This window comes from Sciurus carolinensis, chromosome 2, assembly GCF_902686445.1.
Source record: "Sciurus carolinensis chromosome 2, mSciCar1.2, whole genome shotgun sequence".
NCBI classification, from domain to species: Eukaryota; Metazoa; Chordata; class Mammalia; order Rodentia; family Sciuridae; genus Sciurus; species Sciurus carolinensis.
Genome location: NC_062214.1, coordinates 172,261,171 through 172,279,088, shown reverse-complemented (window position 1 = coordinate 172,279,088; position 17,918 = coordinate 172,261,171). Strand labels below are relative to the sequence as shown.

At 41.1% G+C, this 17,918-nt stretch overlaps 1 protein-coding gene and 1 pseudogene across 6 annotated transcripts in view; both read right to left on the bottom strand.

The window, feature by feature from the left end:
* Positions 1-17,918, bottom strand: part of Ptgr2 (prostaglandin reductase 2) — a 56,608-nt gene that overhangs the window by 20,242 nt on the left and 18,448 nt on the right. The window lies entirely within an intron of this gene.
* On the bottom strand, positions 9,393-17,122 carry LOC124974100 (eukaryotic translation initiation factor 1-like; annotated as a pseudogene).

The window sequence follows — 17,918 nt, the reverse complement described above, 5'->3', positions numbered from 1 at the left end:
AGTTCCAGCTACTTGGGAGGCTGAGGTGGGAGGAGGTCTGGAGCCCAGAATTTCTATGCCAGCTTGCTCAACATAGAGAAAGTCTGCTTCAAAAAGAGGGGGTAGAGAAAGAGAGATTAGGGCTGATGATATGGCTCAGTGATAAGACACCTGCCTAATATGCACTAGGCCCTGGGTGTGATCTTCACTTTTGAGGAGAGAATAAAAAAAGAAAGAATATGAAAACAAAAATGTGTGTGTGTGTGTGTGTGTGTGTGTGTGTCCCCATGTAAAATATTGTATACACGAGGTGATTAAAATTAACTGTAAATTTTAGCCAGGTGCTAAGGCACAAATTTGTAGTCCTAGGATGAAGCAGAATTCCTTGCATCTAGGAGTTCAGGGCCAGCTTTGGCAACATGTCAAGATTTTGTCTCTTTAAAAAATAAATACCAGTATGAACCTGTAATCAATCAACTCCTTGAGAAGCTGAGGCAGGAGGACTGCAAGTTCAAGGCCAGCTTGGGCAACTTAGCAAGACCCTGTCTCAAAATAAAAAGTGCTAGGGATGTAGCGGTGAGCTAGGTTTAATCTCCAGTACTGCAAAAATAAACAAAATAGAATAAAACAAAGCTAATAAATTAACTGTAAACTAGGAAATCACATAAAATCTCAATGACTTAGTGTTCATTAGGTTCCCTTTTTTCCTTTTAAAGTTCTTTTAAGGACCAATGCTCTGACTATTGTATAGTGAAAGCTCTCAAAGTGATTTTCTTCCTTCTTTTCTGTAATTAATAAGCACCATGCCAGTAACTGAGAAACAGTGATAAACAAGATCTTTGTTTTCATAAGCTTACTTTTATTTTAGAGAAGACTAATATCTAATAACCATACAATATGAAATAGAGGTCTAAACTAAACTGGGGTTTAAGGTGATTTACAACAAATAAAAATAAAGTCCCCTTAAAACAGGCATCTAGGGAATAACAGGGTTTATCCAGCCAGGGAAAGGGAAAAGGGTAGGAGGACTCTGGATGCACTGCTAGCATGTATAAAGGCATATTTTGTTTTGTTTTGTTTTTTAATTTTTATTTTTTGGTGGAGATGGACACAATACCTTTATTTTAGTAATTTATTTTTATGTGGTACTGAGGATCAAACATGCCTCACACATGCCAGGCAAGCACTCTACCACTGAGCTACAGTCCCAGACCTGAAGGCATGTTTTAATATGTACTCAGGACTTTGTTTTAATCATTATGGTAAGATAATGGACATGGAGACAGATGACTTGAAAAAAGGATTTATTATTTATGGTTTCCAAAAAGACAGGATATGCCATGCCATGCAGGTCCATATGGAGAAGGACCAGTCAGGAGGCAGAAGGAGCAGGGAGAGATTATATCCCAGAGTTTTTACTGTGATTTCTACAGGAAGGAATGGGTGACAAGGCAGGTAAACTTGGATTAATTTAGGATTGGATAGCCTTAATTACCTCAGCTGGTTCTGGGCTGCAGGGCTGGTCCCTAATTGTGCCCAACTGATTTAAATGTTGGCTTGGTAGGTGAGAATTAGGGAAAGTAATTAAGGATATGGGTTTTGAATAACCTGGTTGGCATATGAAAGGTGTACTCAAAGGCAAATTGTTTCTTCCCTCTAAAAATCAGCTAACACTGGGGAAGGAAAATCTCTCCAGGATTAGCAAATCCCCTAAGAAGCCAAAGCATCAAAAAATACAGAAAATAAAAAACTTAATTAATATAAGGTTTGAGATAGAGTTGCACTGATGTTTTACCAAAGAAGGAGGTCCAGTGAGACAAGGGTAAGAAGTAAGGCAGAGCACAGTGAGGGAATGTAGGAAAATAGGGACCAGAGTCCGTGGCACATTTGAACATGTCAAAGATGTGCGTCTCAATCTCAAGACTAAAGGGAAGCCATTAAATGATTTTAAGCAAGGTGACACAATCAGTTTCTGTTATAAAAAGAGCATTCTGGGGATTCCGCCTTTGGGTCCCCTTCTTCCACCCGGGAGAAGTCTGCGTTTACTTTTCTTTAATAAGGCTTACTTTCTACTCTACACTTGCCTTGGCGTGCTTCTCTGGTGTTATACTTCAACACCTGAGGAAGCAGGACTCCTCACCGGTAAACGACTGTATCAGATTTGGAGGTCCCACCGGATCTATGCCGAGATGGGAGCTTCACTCTCAACAGTATTGCCAGGTTCACTACTAGCCTGCATACTGAAAAACTGGGACAAATTTGACCCACAGACACTCAAGAAAAAGTGACTAACTAATTTTCTTCTGCCGCCAGGCCTGGCCTCAATACCAACTCTCTGATGGAGAATCCTGGCCGCCAGACGGAAGTATAAATTTTTTTTTTTTTTTTTTGTGGTGCTAGGGATTGAACCCAGGGCCTTGTGCTTTCAAGGCAAGCACTCTACCAACTGAGCTATATCCCCAGCCAGGGAAGTATAAATTTTAATACCATTCTACAACATGATAGATTTTGCAAAAGGGAAGGAAAATGGTGTGAGGTACCTTATGTTCAAATCTTCTTTACTCTAAGGGAAGACCCCAAATTATGCCAACAATGCAAAATAGACTCAGCCATAACCAATGCCATAAGGGAAGAAAACCTTAAAGAACCACCTACTGAGCGAAAGGAATCATGGGGACCCCCAAAAGCTCCATTTTCTGCTAATGTCCATCTGCTTCTGTCCTCCATACCCTGGCCTTTCTCCATGTGCCCCAATGGACAGATCAAATATACTACCTCTCCAGGAGATGCCAAGAAGAGAATTTGGACCAATTAAAGTATGCAACCCTTTCTCCCTCCAAGACTTAAGACAGATAAAAACAGACCTAGGGCAATTTTCAGAAGGTCCAGATAATATATTGAGGAATTTCAAAACCTATGCCAGGTGTTTGACCTCACCTGGTAAGATATTATACTGTTACTTAACCAGACTTTAACCTCCAATGAGAAGGAAGCCACCCTAAAAGCAGCTGAACCGTTGGGGGATGACCTACACCTTGCTCATGCCCCAGGAGCCCAAACTAGATCTGAACCCAACTATCCATCGGGAGCACAGGCAGTTCCCAGAAATGATCCTGACTGGGATCCAAATGATGAACAGGATGCCTGGAAGATCAGACACTTCCAAATGTTAGTCCTTGAGGCCCTTAAGAGAATCAAACAGAAGACTATTAACTATTCCAAGGTTTCTGAAATTATACAAGGTCCCCAGGAAAGCTCAGCTATTTTCATGGAGAAACTCAGGGAGGCAATAAGAAAACACACCACCGTGGATCCTGAATCCACAGAGAGCCACTTACTTTTAAAGGACAAATTTATCATTCAATTGGCTCCAGACATTCGGAGGAAATTACAGAAATTGGCATATGGCCCTGATCAATCTTTAGATGATATCCTCCAACTTGCAACTTCCATTTTTTAATAATTGAGATAAAGAGGAAAAGAAGGAAAGAGAGCGTAGAGACAAGAAAAAGGCTGAAGCGCTGGTCTTAGCCCTAAGAGGAGTTAGCTTCCCGGGTGAAAAAGGAGGAAAACGGAATGTACCTCAGGCCACAAAAGGGGTTTGTTTCCGTTGTGAAGGGGAGGGACATTTCTGTCCCTGAGCCAAACGGCCACCTCCACCTCTGGAGCCCTGCCCTAAATGTCAAGGCAATCATTGGAAAAGTGACTGTCCTCAGGGTTGTAGGTCCTCGAGGCCAGACTCTTCCACATAAGCCTGATGGGGCCCGGGATGGATTCTAATGGCTCCCATAACTCCTATCACCACGCATGAGCCCCGGGTATGCTTCTACGTAGGGAGCCAAGAGGTCAACTTGCTCTTAGATACTGGTGCCAGTTTTTCAGTTCTCACCTCTTATCCTGGACCTCTTTCCTCTAATACTATAACGATGCAAGGGGTGTTTGGACGGCCTATTACCAGAAAGTTTACTCCCCCACTGAGTTGTGAATGAGATGGGATGATGTTTTCTCATGCATTCCTGATAGTACCAGAATGCCTTACCCCTTTATTGGGAATGGACTTACTTTCAAAACTTCCAACTTCCATTACAATGAATTTGGGACCACAAGGATCATTATGTTTACCTCGATTAGAATGTGATATAAACCCTGAAGTATGGGCCACTGAAGGCAAGATTGGACGGGCAAAAAGTGCAATCCCAATTAAAACAATCTTAAAGGATCCCTCCATCTTTCCACATCAGAGACAATACTCACTATGCCCAGAAGCAAAAAAGAGTTTATTAAAGATCATCTAGAACCTCAAATAGCAGAAACTTTTAGTACCTTGTAACAGCCCAGGCAATACACTGATTCTGGGAGTTCAAAAATCGAATGGGGAATGGCATTTAGTCCAAGACCTCAGAATAATTAATGAAGTAGTTGTTCCCCTCCACCCAGGGGTTCCTAATCCATATACTCTGTTATCTGAGATTTCAGCAACTGCTGCTTGGTTTACTGTGTTAGATTTAAAAAATGCCTTCTTTTGCATACCTCTGGACTCTCAGTCTCAGTATCTATTTGCCTTTGAGGAACCAGATAGTGGATCTCCATTAACCTGGACAGTGCTTCCCCAAGGATTTAGAGATAGCCCCCACCTATTTGGACAAACTCTGGCTAAGGACTCAACAAAAGTCAGAAATAAGACATCTGCAATTGTTCTCCAATATGTGGATGACATCCTATTATGCGCCTCTACCCAGGAGGAATGTCAAAAGGCTACTACAGAACTCTTAAACATCTTAGCCAATCAGGGTTATAAAGTCTCAAAAAAAAAAAAGTTCAATTATGTCAACAACAGGTCCAATATTTTGGATTACAACTATCTCAAGGAATCTGCAAACTAGGACAGGAAAGAATAACTCCCATGGACAATATCCTCTGCCTCAGACCATAAGGCAACTCAGAGGCTTCCTAGGAATAACTGGATACTGCAGACTTTGGATTCCTGGGTATGGGGAATTAGCTAAGCCTCTTTACAGCCTTCTGAAAGAAACTTTACAACAAGGAGCAACCACCCTAATATGGGAACCAGAACACTTTAAGATATTAAAAGGGGCCCTACTCCAAGCCCCTGTCCTTAGTTTACCTACTGAAGAGAAATTTAACCTGTTTGTCACTGAAAGAGGAGTGGTAACACAAAAGAATGGACCTGTTCAACAGCCAGTAGCCTATCTCAGCTAGGAACCTGACATGGTGTCTCAGGGGATGGTCCCACTGTTTGCAAGTAATTGCAACTATAGCCCTACTAGTCCCTGAGGCAATCAAAATCACCCTGGGAAGATACCTTATTGTCTATACTTCCCATGATCTTTCAGGAATTTTAAACACGAAAGGAGGACTATGGCTTTCAGACAATCGCCTTCTAAAATATCAGGTTTTACTTTTGGAAGGACCCATAACTCAGATAGAGGCCATGTCCCCCCCAGACTTATCATGGGAACAAATTCTTAGCTCCTGGTTCTCTGGTACCTCCTGGTGGAAAACATTATTAGTCTCTGTCATCACCATCATATTCATTGGCGTGTTCCTATGCTGTGGCATTTACTGTTACATTAATCTTATCCCAGTACTCATAACTTCTCTTATAGACCGCCCATCTCTCTTATAACTTTCTCTTATAGACCGCCCATCTCTCAAATGACCCTCCAGCCTATTACTTCTCAACCAGAATTTTACCGCAGACCCCTCGATGGACCCGATTTCTAAAAGGGAACTCCAAACTGCTTGCCCCACACTGACCCTTCCAGTTCGAAGCAGCCAGAGAGGTCGTTGCCCCCTTTCCTTACAACAGTAAGGAGTTCCTAAAACTAGAGCGGGGAATGAAGCCAGAACTGGGGACAGGCAGTTAGTGTAGAAATAGGGGGTCGGTCAGATCTAGGAAATGGGGGCCGTGAAAGCCATCTGCCTCTGGAAGTTGGAGACTGCCCTGGGAGAATGGAATGTCAAGGACCTGCAGAGCCCACTGATAACCAAATTTGCCTGCCCTTGTCAGGGACTACAGACAAGGAGATGCTAATTAATGCCCCTGGGCCCTTACCTACCTGAATCACCTTGGCCCTCCCCCTGCCCATCACTTCTCACTTTATGCAAAACCGGGCCTAATCACATAGGCAGGAAGGAAAGAGATAAAGGGGAAAGAACAGGAGAATAAAACCTATAAAAAGGACAAGATTTGCTCAATCCAATGGATTCTGCCTTTGGGTCCCCTTCTTCCACCAGGGAGAAGTCTGCTTTTATTTTTCTTTAATAAAGCTTACTTTCTACTCTTTAAAAAAAAGAAAAAAAAAAAAAAAAGCATTCTGGGGACTGGGGTTGTGGCTCAGTGGTAGACAGCTTGCTTTGCATATGTGAGACACTGGGTTCGATTCTCATCACCACATTAAATAAATAAATAAATAAATAAAATAAAGATATTGTGTCCATCTATAACTAAAGATATTAAAAAAAAAAAAAAAAAAAAAGCACTCTGGCCACCATATGGAAAACAGCTTAAAAGAGCATTTCCATGAGGAAAGAAACAGCGATTTAGACTAGGTAGATATCCTTGGAGTCACTAAAAAATGTACTGAATTAAGAAATGTACTTAATTCACCTGTGGAGGTGGCATCCACAGGACCTGATGACTGACAGAATTTGAAAAACAAGAAATGAAATTCTTAAGAAAGACTGCTCTTTACCATGAAATGAGTAGATAAATAAGGTATTTATTTCTTTTGAAGAAAAAGTGTTTTTGAGGGGGCAGAGTTTGTTTTTGCTTTGAGGTGAAGGTTTGACATGAATATCATTAGTTCATGTAACAATCCTACTTATTCCATCATTTTTCCACCCCTATAATCTTGAGTCATAAATATCTCTCATTCTAATACTCTCAGAGGAATGGGACAGAGATGTAGCTTAGTGGTAGAGTGCTTACCTAGAACCCATGAGGCCCTGGGTTCAATCATCAGTACTGTAAAACAAACAAACAAAACCCTCAGAGGGAATCCTGCTGAATGGGAAGTTTGTCCCAACTCAAAATATTCTGTGGCAAATACATCCTTTTTATCTGCCTTATTGGATTTAAAAAATACTTTTAGTCTGAATCCCTGGCTTTATTTTGGTAAATTTTGTTCCCTTACTATTATCCTTGGCTTCAGTGAAATTCTTTGTTTCTTTTTTCATTTGGTTTGGGGTTTTGTTTGTTGTTTAGGACTAGGGATTGAACCTAGAGGCACTTAACCACTAAACCACATCCCCAGCACTTTTTAAATTTTTATTTTGAGACAGGGTCACTACGTTTCTGAGGCTGGTTTTAAACTTGCAATCCTCCTGCCTCAGCCTCCTAAGTCATCTGGCTTATTTTGTTTTGTTTTTGTTGTTGTTGGAGATCAAACCCAGGGACTAGTGAATGTTAGGCAAGGGCTACATCACTGAGTTATAAATCCAGTCCCAAGTGAAAGAATTTATATGTGTTCATTATTGTACATGTAATCATTAGATGACCTGAACTATATCTATATATACTGAGGTGTAAAAGTCATAAGAAGACCAAACCAGTTATCCTCAAGAAGTGACTCTGAATACTGAACACTGATTTCTCCTCTCAATTTGTAATAATTATTTTCCTTATGTGATTTGCTTTGCATATGTAATATGATAAAGTTCATAATGCAGACGAGCTTTGTTTTAGCTGCCACTGAAAGTGGGCACATCTTTAAGTCTATTGGAAACAGTGACCCTGTTTCAACTTGACAATTTATGTATTAATGTTTTACACCAACTATCATTTCATTTCACTAGCCCACAAAGAAAAAAATTTCACCACTCCTGGAAGAAGCTGTTTTTGCTATGGTCTGAGGGTTTGTTCCTTAGCCCAAACTCATGTTGAAACTCAATTCCCAAAGACATATGTTAATGGTATTTTTTTTTTCTTTTTAAACAGTGAAAGAACATACAAAAATTATTACATGCTTAAAACATGGAAGAATTAGACTCTCTTAATGGTATTCAGAAGTGGAACCTTTGGAAGATAATTAGGATTAGATGAGGTCTTGAAGGTGGGGTTCCCATGATTGTATTAGTGACTTTATAAGACGAGAGACATAGAGACCCAAATTAGCACACTTGCTCTGTCCTGCCCTTGGTACCCTCTGCCACGTTATGATGCAACAAGAGGGCATTCACCAGATGCTAGTGCCAAGCTCCTGAACTTCCCAGTCTTGAGAATTTTTTTTTCCAGTACTTAGAACCAAACCCAGGACCTTGTGCATGCTAGGCAAGCACTGTACAACTCAGCTACACACTGAAACCCTGTTTAAATTTTGAGACAGGGTCTTACTAAACTGCCCAGGGTGGCCTCAAACTAGTAATCCTCCTGCCTTCAGCCTCCCAATTAGCTGGGGTTACAAGAGTACACCTCCAGGTCCAGCTTAAACACTATTTTTTATAAATCACCCAATCCATGGGCTGGGGAGATAGCTCAGTCGGTAGAGTGCTTGCCTCTCAAGCACAAGGCCCTGAGTTCGATCCCCAGCACCGCAAAAAAAAAAAAAAAAATACAGTATTCTAAAAGTCACATTGAGACAGGCATGATGGCCCAGGCTGTAATCCCAGCTATTTGGGAGGGAGGGGCAGGAGGACTGTCAAGTTTGAGGCCGGTCTGGGCAAAATAGTGAGACCCTGTCTCGAAATAAAATAAAATCAAGAAAAGGTCAGGGAGAGCACATGTCCTGCATGTGTGAGTCTCCAGCATTGAGAAAAATGAAGTCACAATTATCAATTAATTGCTGCCATTCTTAGAAAGTTATTAATTCTCTAACTTCATTCAACTGGCCATATTTTCTTGTAAAAAGAAAAAAAATTCAGTCACTGCCAGGGATTGAACTCAGGGCCTTGTGCATGATAGGCAAATGTTCTACCATTGAGCTACACCTGATCCCCTGCCCCAACCCCTACTTTTTTGAGATGGGAGTCTCACTCTGTTGCTTATGCTAATCTTGAACTCATGGGCTCAAATGATCCTCCTCAACCTCTCAAATAGCCTCTCAAATCTTGCTTATGCTGATCTTGAACTCATGGGCTCCAATGATCCTCCTCAGCCTCTCAAATAGCCTCTCAAATCTTGCTTATGCTGATCTTGAACTCATGGGCTCAAATGATCCTCCTCAGCTTCTCAAATAGCTCAAACTATAGGTATATGTCACCATTCCTGGCTTATAAGCTTTTTTAGTTTCTTTTTTATGACTTTTCAGTTTATTGCATGAAGGAGTTACAGTAGTCCAAGTTAAAAGTAGAGCCCACATGGTTGGTTATATTATACAAGCTGTGAGGTTCTTAAACTTGTTAGGAGGGACAGAAGGGAAACTACTCATTGCACAGAAATCCTCACTTAAGCTTCAGTGAGTCACAAGCAACTTAAAACCATGAACCTTCGCTGATTGTCCTTAGTTAGTCCAATCTACACCAGAAACTGGCATATGTTCTTGTGCTGGTCACCCCATAGCTGAATTACTTCTCCATATTCTGGATGCTCAATTACTGTACCATTATAGGCAAATTTCTTCTTAAAAGCCTTAACTAATTTCCTTTCATCATAATCATTAGCAATCCCTTAGACAGTAGTAAAGGTCTTTCTGCAGTTTTTCTACTGAATTCTTATATGGATATAATCTTCCAGCAGGAAGCAGGTCATCAACCTTACTTGCATCAGCAAAGGGATTCAAAGAGTGGAGGTTCTGGATTACAGATATACAATACTATTCATTTTTCCCAGTGAAAATGGCTTGAGGCAGAAGGTAGGCAGAGGGAACAGGGCTTTGGGAAACAAGAGGACTCAGAGGGAAAAGCTGCTGGGATCTTGATGGCAGCTCAGTTACTGGGAACTTTAGTTTTTATTATCTATTGAAATGTATTCTGTTGTAGGAGTTAAGGAGGTGAGACTGTAAAAAAGAGCCTGATTGTCCTCCAAAGAAACTATTTTCCAGACTGGGGTTGTAGCTCAGTGGTAGGGCGCTTGCCTAGCACGTGTGTGGCACTGGGTTCGATTCTCCACACCACATAAAAATAAATAGATAAAATAAAGGTATTGTGTCCATCTACAAGTGACAAATATTTTAAAAAGAGAAAGAAACCATTTTCCTTTGACAGCAAAGAAGCCTGGGGCCAGCAGGAGTGGTGTACTCACACTGAGCCTCTCAGCTGACAGTTGGTAGCTCTACCCACATGTCAGGCTGTTGAGGTGCAGCCAAGCTGCTGGGCAATGCTGACAAAGATGGGGTAGAGCTAGGGCAGAGATGGGAGCAGGAACTGCAGGGCCTGCAGTATACAGCTCTACCTGCCCCAGAGGGATTAGGGAAGGAAGCATCTGTGGCTGCAGTTGTAGCTGCAACCACTGCTCTCCAACCATTTTGTTGACAGCTACAGCTGTAAAGCAGGTAGAGTGACAGTTCACATCCTGCACTAGGCCAGGAAGACGTAGGGGACCGCTGAACTACAACTGATGTTACTGCAGCTTCCAGGATCCCACTGGAGACACCAGCAGTCCAAACTTCAGCCCTACCACTCCCAGGGAAGCTACGAGAGCTGTCAATCAAGTGGTCTCTTCTCTGGGTTGGGTGAGCTGAGAAAACCAGGGCTGCATCAAATACCTTGTGATTGCTCAAGGAGGCTCCAATTCTGCCACCACCTCTCCAGAAGCCAGGCAATGGCTCTGAGAGACTTCATTTCCGTTGGGGTAGGTTCAGGATGACCTGTGGCCACCCAGATGACTCCTTCTTGCAGCTGTTCTACATGTCTCTGCCCATCTTCAACTGTCCTCAATCGATTTGGCACTTTCCCCACCCATTACAGCCAGGGCATGCAGGTTCTGTATGCCAATGCACACTGACGTGACTAAGCAGAAAGTCTGCGGTTAGCAGACATTAAACTGCACTTGCTTAGAACAGCACATGCTTGCAAGCACACATACACATGCAAACCCTCTCCTGTACCCCTCCTCTCTTTTTAAAGTGGTACTGGTAATTGAGACCAGGAGCACTATGCCTTGGAGTTTCATCCCCAGACCTTTTTAAAATTTCATTTTGAGACAAGGTCTCACTAATTGTTCAGCTTGAACTCAAATTTGCCATACTACCTCCACCTCCACAATAAGTGGGATTATAGGCATGCAATACCGTGCCTGGCTCCACAAGTTTTCTCTATATAAGCAAGTACCCTTCTCAGTCTCATCTGGTCAGCATGGGACCTTCATCCTGTGCACTTCCCCCCTGTGCTATAGCACAGGTTCCATATAAAGCCTAGTTCAGATGGTTCTATTGTCTTCTGGTGATTTTTATCTCTGGTAAAGTGGTTTGACCAAGAGATGGTAACATCAAGGGCTGCCAGCCCTGAGAACATCTAGCAGCCAGACAGCAGTGAAGAGCAGTAGACAACTGAGAGCTGAGAACTGCAGAAGAGGTTCAGCTGACAGAAAAAACTGCTGCTAGCCACAGCTGCTGAGGAGTTACCTAAAAGCAGATGGGAAAGCTGTTGTCACCAGCTGTTCAGAACCACTGGTACCCAGGCCATTAAGAATACACCAAGAGCTGAGGAGAGTTACTGACACTCCTGCTCAGATTCATGATTTCTATTGGAATTGAGCAAAAGAACCCTCAGCCAATTGGCAACATGTAATCCACTCATTTCCTGAGAGTCTATGGTTAAAATGATTCAACACAAATTATCAAATAAGTCACCACTTTAACTTTCTTTTTGGTATTGGGGATCGAACCCAGAGCCTTGCATAGGCTAGGTAAAGTGCTCTACCATAAACCACACACTCAGCCCTCTTCTAACTTTTTGTTTTTTAAAAACATATATTCACAGGAAGTTTTCAATCTAATATAAGGAATAGTAGAAATGAAGGAAATAGACAAGAGAAAATCAATACAGAAAGTCAACACAACCAAAAGTTAGTCCTTTGAGGAGCTGGGTGCAATGGCATATGCCTGCAGTCCCAGCTACTTAGGAGTTTAAGATCAGCCTTAAAAAAATTTTTTTTTGTTGTTAAAGTTGGTCTCCTGAAAAGATTAACAAATATTTGACAAAGTTTTATCTAAACTGACCAAGGAAAAAAAGATGCAAATTACTAAAATCATAAATTAAAGATGGATATAACTACTGACTTTGCAAAACAAAAAGGAAAGTAAGGGAAATTTATACAATTTGGATGAAGTGGGCAAAATCCTACAAAGATACAAACTACTAAAGTTAAGAAATAGAAAATCTTAAATTGGTACTGGGGATTGAACCCAGGGGTGCTCTACTACTGAGCTACATTCCCAGCCCTTTCTATTTTTTATTTTGAGTCAGGGTCTCACTAAGTTGTCCAGGCTGACCTTGGATCTTCCTGCCTCAGACTCCATAGTTACTAAGATCATAGGCGTATGCCACCACACCCAGCTAAGATAATGAACTTTAAAACTTTACAAAAAGAAAAACCCAGGCCTAGATGGCTTCATTGGTGAATTCTATCTTTCTGTTTTGCTTTGTTTTTTGTAGTTCTGGGGATTGAACCCAGGGCCTTGCACATGCTAGGCAAGTACCCTACTAATGAGATACATTCCCATAGTATACTATTCTATAGATTTAATTTTATTTGTTTGTTTATCTATCTATTTATTTATTTTACCATGAATTGAATCCAAGGGTACTTAACCACTGAGATACATCCCTACCCCCTTTATTTATTTATTTATATTTTCAGACAGGGTCTCACTAAGCTGTTCAGGTTGGCCTCACCTGTGATCCTCCTGCCTCAGTCTTCCAAGTAGCTGAAATTACAGGCATGTGCCACTACACCTGCTTCTCTACAAATCTTTCAAAAGTGAATACCAATTCTTCACAAACTGTTTCAAAAATATAAAAGGAGAAATAACTTTCCAACTTTGGAGAGCAGGCTATGTCCTACTGAGTTACTCTAAGTTGCACAGAATAGTTTTCAGCTGTGCACAGTGGCACTTGGCTGTAATCCCAGTGACTAAGGAGACCGAGGCAAGAGGATCACAAATTCAAAGCCGGTCTCAGCAACTTAATAAGGCCCTAAGCAACTCAGAGAGACCCTATCTGAAAATAAAAAATAAAAAGGGCTAGGGATGTGGAGCAGTGGTAAAGCAACACCAGGTTCAATCCCCACTACCAGAGAGAGAGAGACAGAGAGAGAGAGAGAGAGGCAGTTTTCAGACTATATGTAGCCCTGATTAAATTACTCTATTTAATAAAGCAGTAGTTGTCCTGACCTACTCCATTTTGAGTACAAGTGCTAAGGCAGAATGACTTGGTAACTTGTCTAGGTAAACATAATCAATCACCAGAAGGTGAACATACAGAACTTATAAAAAGAGTAATCTGCCACCCCCAGTTGCACAGCACAATCATAAGGCACAGAGTGATAAGTTAATTGTGCTGATAAAATGTGACCACCTGTAAATATCAAATTAAATCAGAGAAGCACATGGATGCATGGGTGTATTAAACCCATATTAGGGAAACCAGCCCTGTGAATTTATCAAACACACCAAAACACTGAATGATGCAATTCAACACCTGAAATATAAAAGGAAGGGCACCTAAGACTCTACTATGGTGGCACATACTGACCCATTAGTCATTATAACAGACCATCCAGTGAAGATGTCCCAGGGCTTCAGTTCAGCTCCATCTCCCTGCTTGGCATGGCCTACTTTGAAACCGCCTGCCATCTGGACCCTTGGTTTGAACAAGTTTTGCACCCTGAACTAATTGTCCCCTTGCCTTGAGTAGCCTGAACAGCTCTGTACCTTGAGCAGATTCCATGCCTCCCAACAAATTCTTTGTTGGGTTTAGAAATCTTTTTTTTTCCCCATGCCACACTAAGGATTGAACCTATGGTGCTCCTCTACTGAGCTACATCCCAAGTCCTCTGTTGTTTTAATATATTTAATATATTTTGAGACAGGGTCAATGTTGTGGAGGCTGGCCTTGAACTTGGGATTCTCCTGGTCCCAGCTTCCTAAGAGTGGCATGGGCCACTGCTTTGGCTGGGTAGGTAATCTTTATCCTACCACCTGTGGTAACTCTTTTCCATTCTGTATCAGCTTTCTGCCTTTGCCTTCAGTTCTGTCTCTTTAAAACCTGTGGTCATTGTTAACCCTTTCTTAGCTGTTCTGTAACCTACATATCATTGTGTAAAGTGTGATGTGTGACTTGAGTGTTACAGATATTAGTAATTAAGATTAGAATGGAATAAAAAAACTTATTTTCATGCTTCTGATATCAAATGAACCATTGGCTTGGTGAATAAAAGTCAATGAAATAAAAGTGATGTAGCTTGTGAATTTATTTTTATCCAATAAATACTGACACTAGAAAAACACAAATGTGTCCAGTCTGTGTTGGCACAGCTTGCTCATAACACAAGTTCTACAATGCCACTATTACTCTGATACCAAAACTGTTGGCTACCAGGCAGGCACTTGAAAGAGCAAGCTCTTACGTTTATGGAGGAAAGCTGCTGGACCTTTAAATGACTCAATGTGCCTTCAAAGTTGTTTTGTTTGACCAGTTAAAATTCTTTGCAGAAATTTACAAGGAACCAGTCAAAACTGCCAAGTCACTCTTACTCACTGTTTTAAGGTGACCTAGAATAAATTTTACTTACTAAATTACAAAATTCTCTGCCCAGAGGCATTTGTGTCTGATATTTTTTTAAAAAACATATATGACCTCAAACTGAGCATGTTTAGAAATGTGCCCACCTCTGCATGTGATGAGCCTTTATAATATGAATATGTATGATTTTCCCCAATAAGAGTCCCTTGCTTTCTTTGTTTAGAGAGAACACTACTTTGAGAATCATTTTCAGTGTTCTGACTTACTGCAAGTAACAACCCTTTTGCAGCTTTCATCTCCTGGTTGTGGATATTGGTTTTGTGAACATCAAGAGGTAAACCCATTGTGTTTAGTTACAAAATCAGATAAAGACATCACAATAAAGATGCATCTCTACAAGGGGGCATTCCAGCCAGTGTTACGGTTCGAATGCCTGAGAGCAAGGTTGTTGATGGTGTAAATTCCAGTCTGGACCAGAAGACCTGAGAACCAAGAACTCCAAGGGCAGGAAAAGATGGATGATGGTCCAATTTGAGCAATAAGGCAAAGATAATTCAACTCTCCTCTAACTTTTTTCTATTTAGAATCCCAAAGGATTAGATAATGCCCACTCATATTTAAGAGGGACATCTGCTTTGTTCAGTTCAATTCAAATGTTAATGTCTTCCAGAAACACTCTTACAGCAAACTGTTAGTAGGTTTTTTGTTGCTGGGACCAAAACAAAAACAAAAACAAAAAAACCTTAAAGGACAAAAGATTTATTTTGGCTCACAGTTTCAGAGGTGTCCCTTCATGGTCACTTGGCAGAACTGCTATAGGCTTGTGATCAGGCAGAATATCATGGCAGGGAGTGTACTGTAGGGCAAAACTGGTCACCCACTGGCAGTCAGGAAGCCAAGGGCCAGGAACAAAATATACCTTCAAAGAAAGGCACACCCCCAGTCTCCAGTGACCCATCTCTTCCAACTGGGCCCTACCTCCCAAAATTTTCACCACCTTCCAATAGCACTGCCAGCTGGGGGCAAATCAAGCCTCCAACACATGAATCTTTGGAGACATTCCAGATCCACAGGAACACCCAGAAATAATGTTTCTATTATTTAGAAATAATGTTTATCTAGGCATCCATTGGTCAAGTCAAATTGACATATAAAATTAACCATCACAGACTGCAATACTCCTCAAATTGATCTACAGATTCCAAGTAATCCTTACAAAAACCCCAGCTTGGGCTGGGCACAGTGACCTTTGCCTATAATCCCAGCAACTCAGGAGGATGAGGCAGGAGGATCACAAGTTTGAGGTCAGCCTCAGGAATTTAGTGAGACCTTCAGCAACTTGGCAAGACCTTATCTCAAAATAAAAAAATAAATAAAGAGGATTGGGGATGTAGCTCAGTGGTAAAGTACCCCTGGGTTCAATCCCCAGTACACACACACACACACACACACACACACACACACACAGGTATATCTGTGCAAAAATTGACAGACTGGTCCTAAAATTAATAAGGAAATTCAAATTCTAAAATAGCCAAAACAATCTTGAAAAAGAACAGAATTGGAAGACTCACACTTCCTAATCTCAAAATTTACTACAAAACTAAAGTATTTGAGGCAGTGAGGAACCAGCATATGGATAAACAGACAGATTTATTGAACAGTTTTGAGACCAAAAATAAATCCACATGCTTCTGGTCCATTAATTTTCAAAAGAGTGGGCTGCAGCTGTAGCTCAATGGCAGACTCCTTGCCTAGCATGGGTTCGATCCTTAACACTGCAAAAAAATAAACAAAACAAAGGCATTCTGTCCATCTACAACTACAAATAAACAAACAAAAACAAAACAAATTTAAAATTGTTTTTTCAGGTTGGGGTTGTGGTTCAGTGGTACAGCACTTGTCTAGCACATGTGAGGTACTGGGTTCAATCCTCAGCACCACATAAAAATAAATAAATAAATAAATAGATAGATAGATAAAGACTTTTTTTAAAAGAATGCTTTAAAAATTATTCAAAAAAGTGCCAAGACAACTCAATAAGGAAAGAATAATCTTTTCAACACATCGTACTCATTCAACTGTGTATCCACATGTAAAAGGAAGACTATGATGGTCAATTTTAGGTTTCAACTGCATCAAAAGATGCTAACATGGGTAAGGATGTGGGGAAAAAGGTACACTCATGCATTGTTGCGGGGACAGCAGATTGGTGCAACCACTTTGGAAAGCAACCAACAGGCCAAGCACAGACGCCATCACTGAGGGACCCCGCCTGACCCCTGCACCGGGGGCGGTGCCATCACCAGTCGGTCACAGTTGCAGAGCGAGCTGGCGGGTGAGTAAGGTAACCTGCACCGTGGAGGTAGCAGGTGGGCATCCAAACCACCTGCCTTGCAGAGCTAGGCGGCCAGCAGGCAGCCCGCCCAACCACCAGGCCAAGCACAGACGCCATCACTGAGGGACCCCGCCTGACCACCACACCAAGGTCTGTTGCCATCGCGGAGCAAGCAAATGCAGCCATTGAATGATGAGATGAAAGAGCAAATGCAGGCATTGAATGATGAGATGAAAGAGCAAATACAGCCATTGAATGATGAGATGAAAGAGCAAATGCAGCCATTGAATGATCACACCAATCGACAGTTAAAAGAGCAAATACAGGAAGCAAAAGATCATTTCAATAAAGAGTTAGAGATGTTGAAAAAAAACCAAACAGAAATCCTTGAAATGAAGGAAACAATAAACCAAATTAAAAACTCCATAGAAAGCATAACCAATAGGATAGAACAACTGGAAGACAGAAACTCAGATATTGAAGAAAAAATATTTAATCTTGAAAACAAAGTTAACCAAATAGAGAAGATGGTAAGAAATCATGAACAGAATCTACAAGAATTATGGGATATCATGAAAAGGCCAAATTTAAGAATTATTGGGATTAAGGAAGGCTTAGAGAAACAAACCAAAGGAATGAACAATCTATTCAATGAAATAATATCAGAAAATTTCCCAAATCTGAAGAATGAAATGGAAAATCAAGTACAAGAGGCTTATAGGACTCCAAATACACAAAATTAAAACAGACCCACACCAAGTCACATTATAATGAAAATACTGAACATACAAAATAAAGACAGAATTTTAAAGACTGCGAGAGAAAAGAATCAAATTACATTCAGGGGGAAACCAATACGGATATCAGCAGATTTTTCAATCCAGACCCTAAAAGCTAGAAGGGCCTGGAACAACATTTTTCAAGCCCTGAAAGAAAACGGATGCCAACCAAGAGTCTT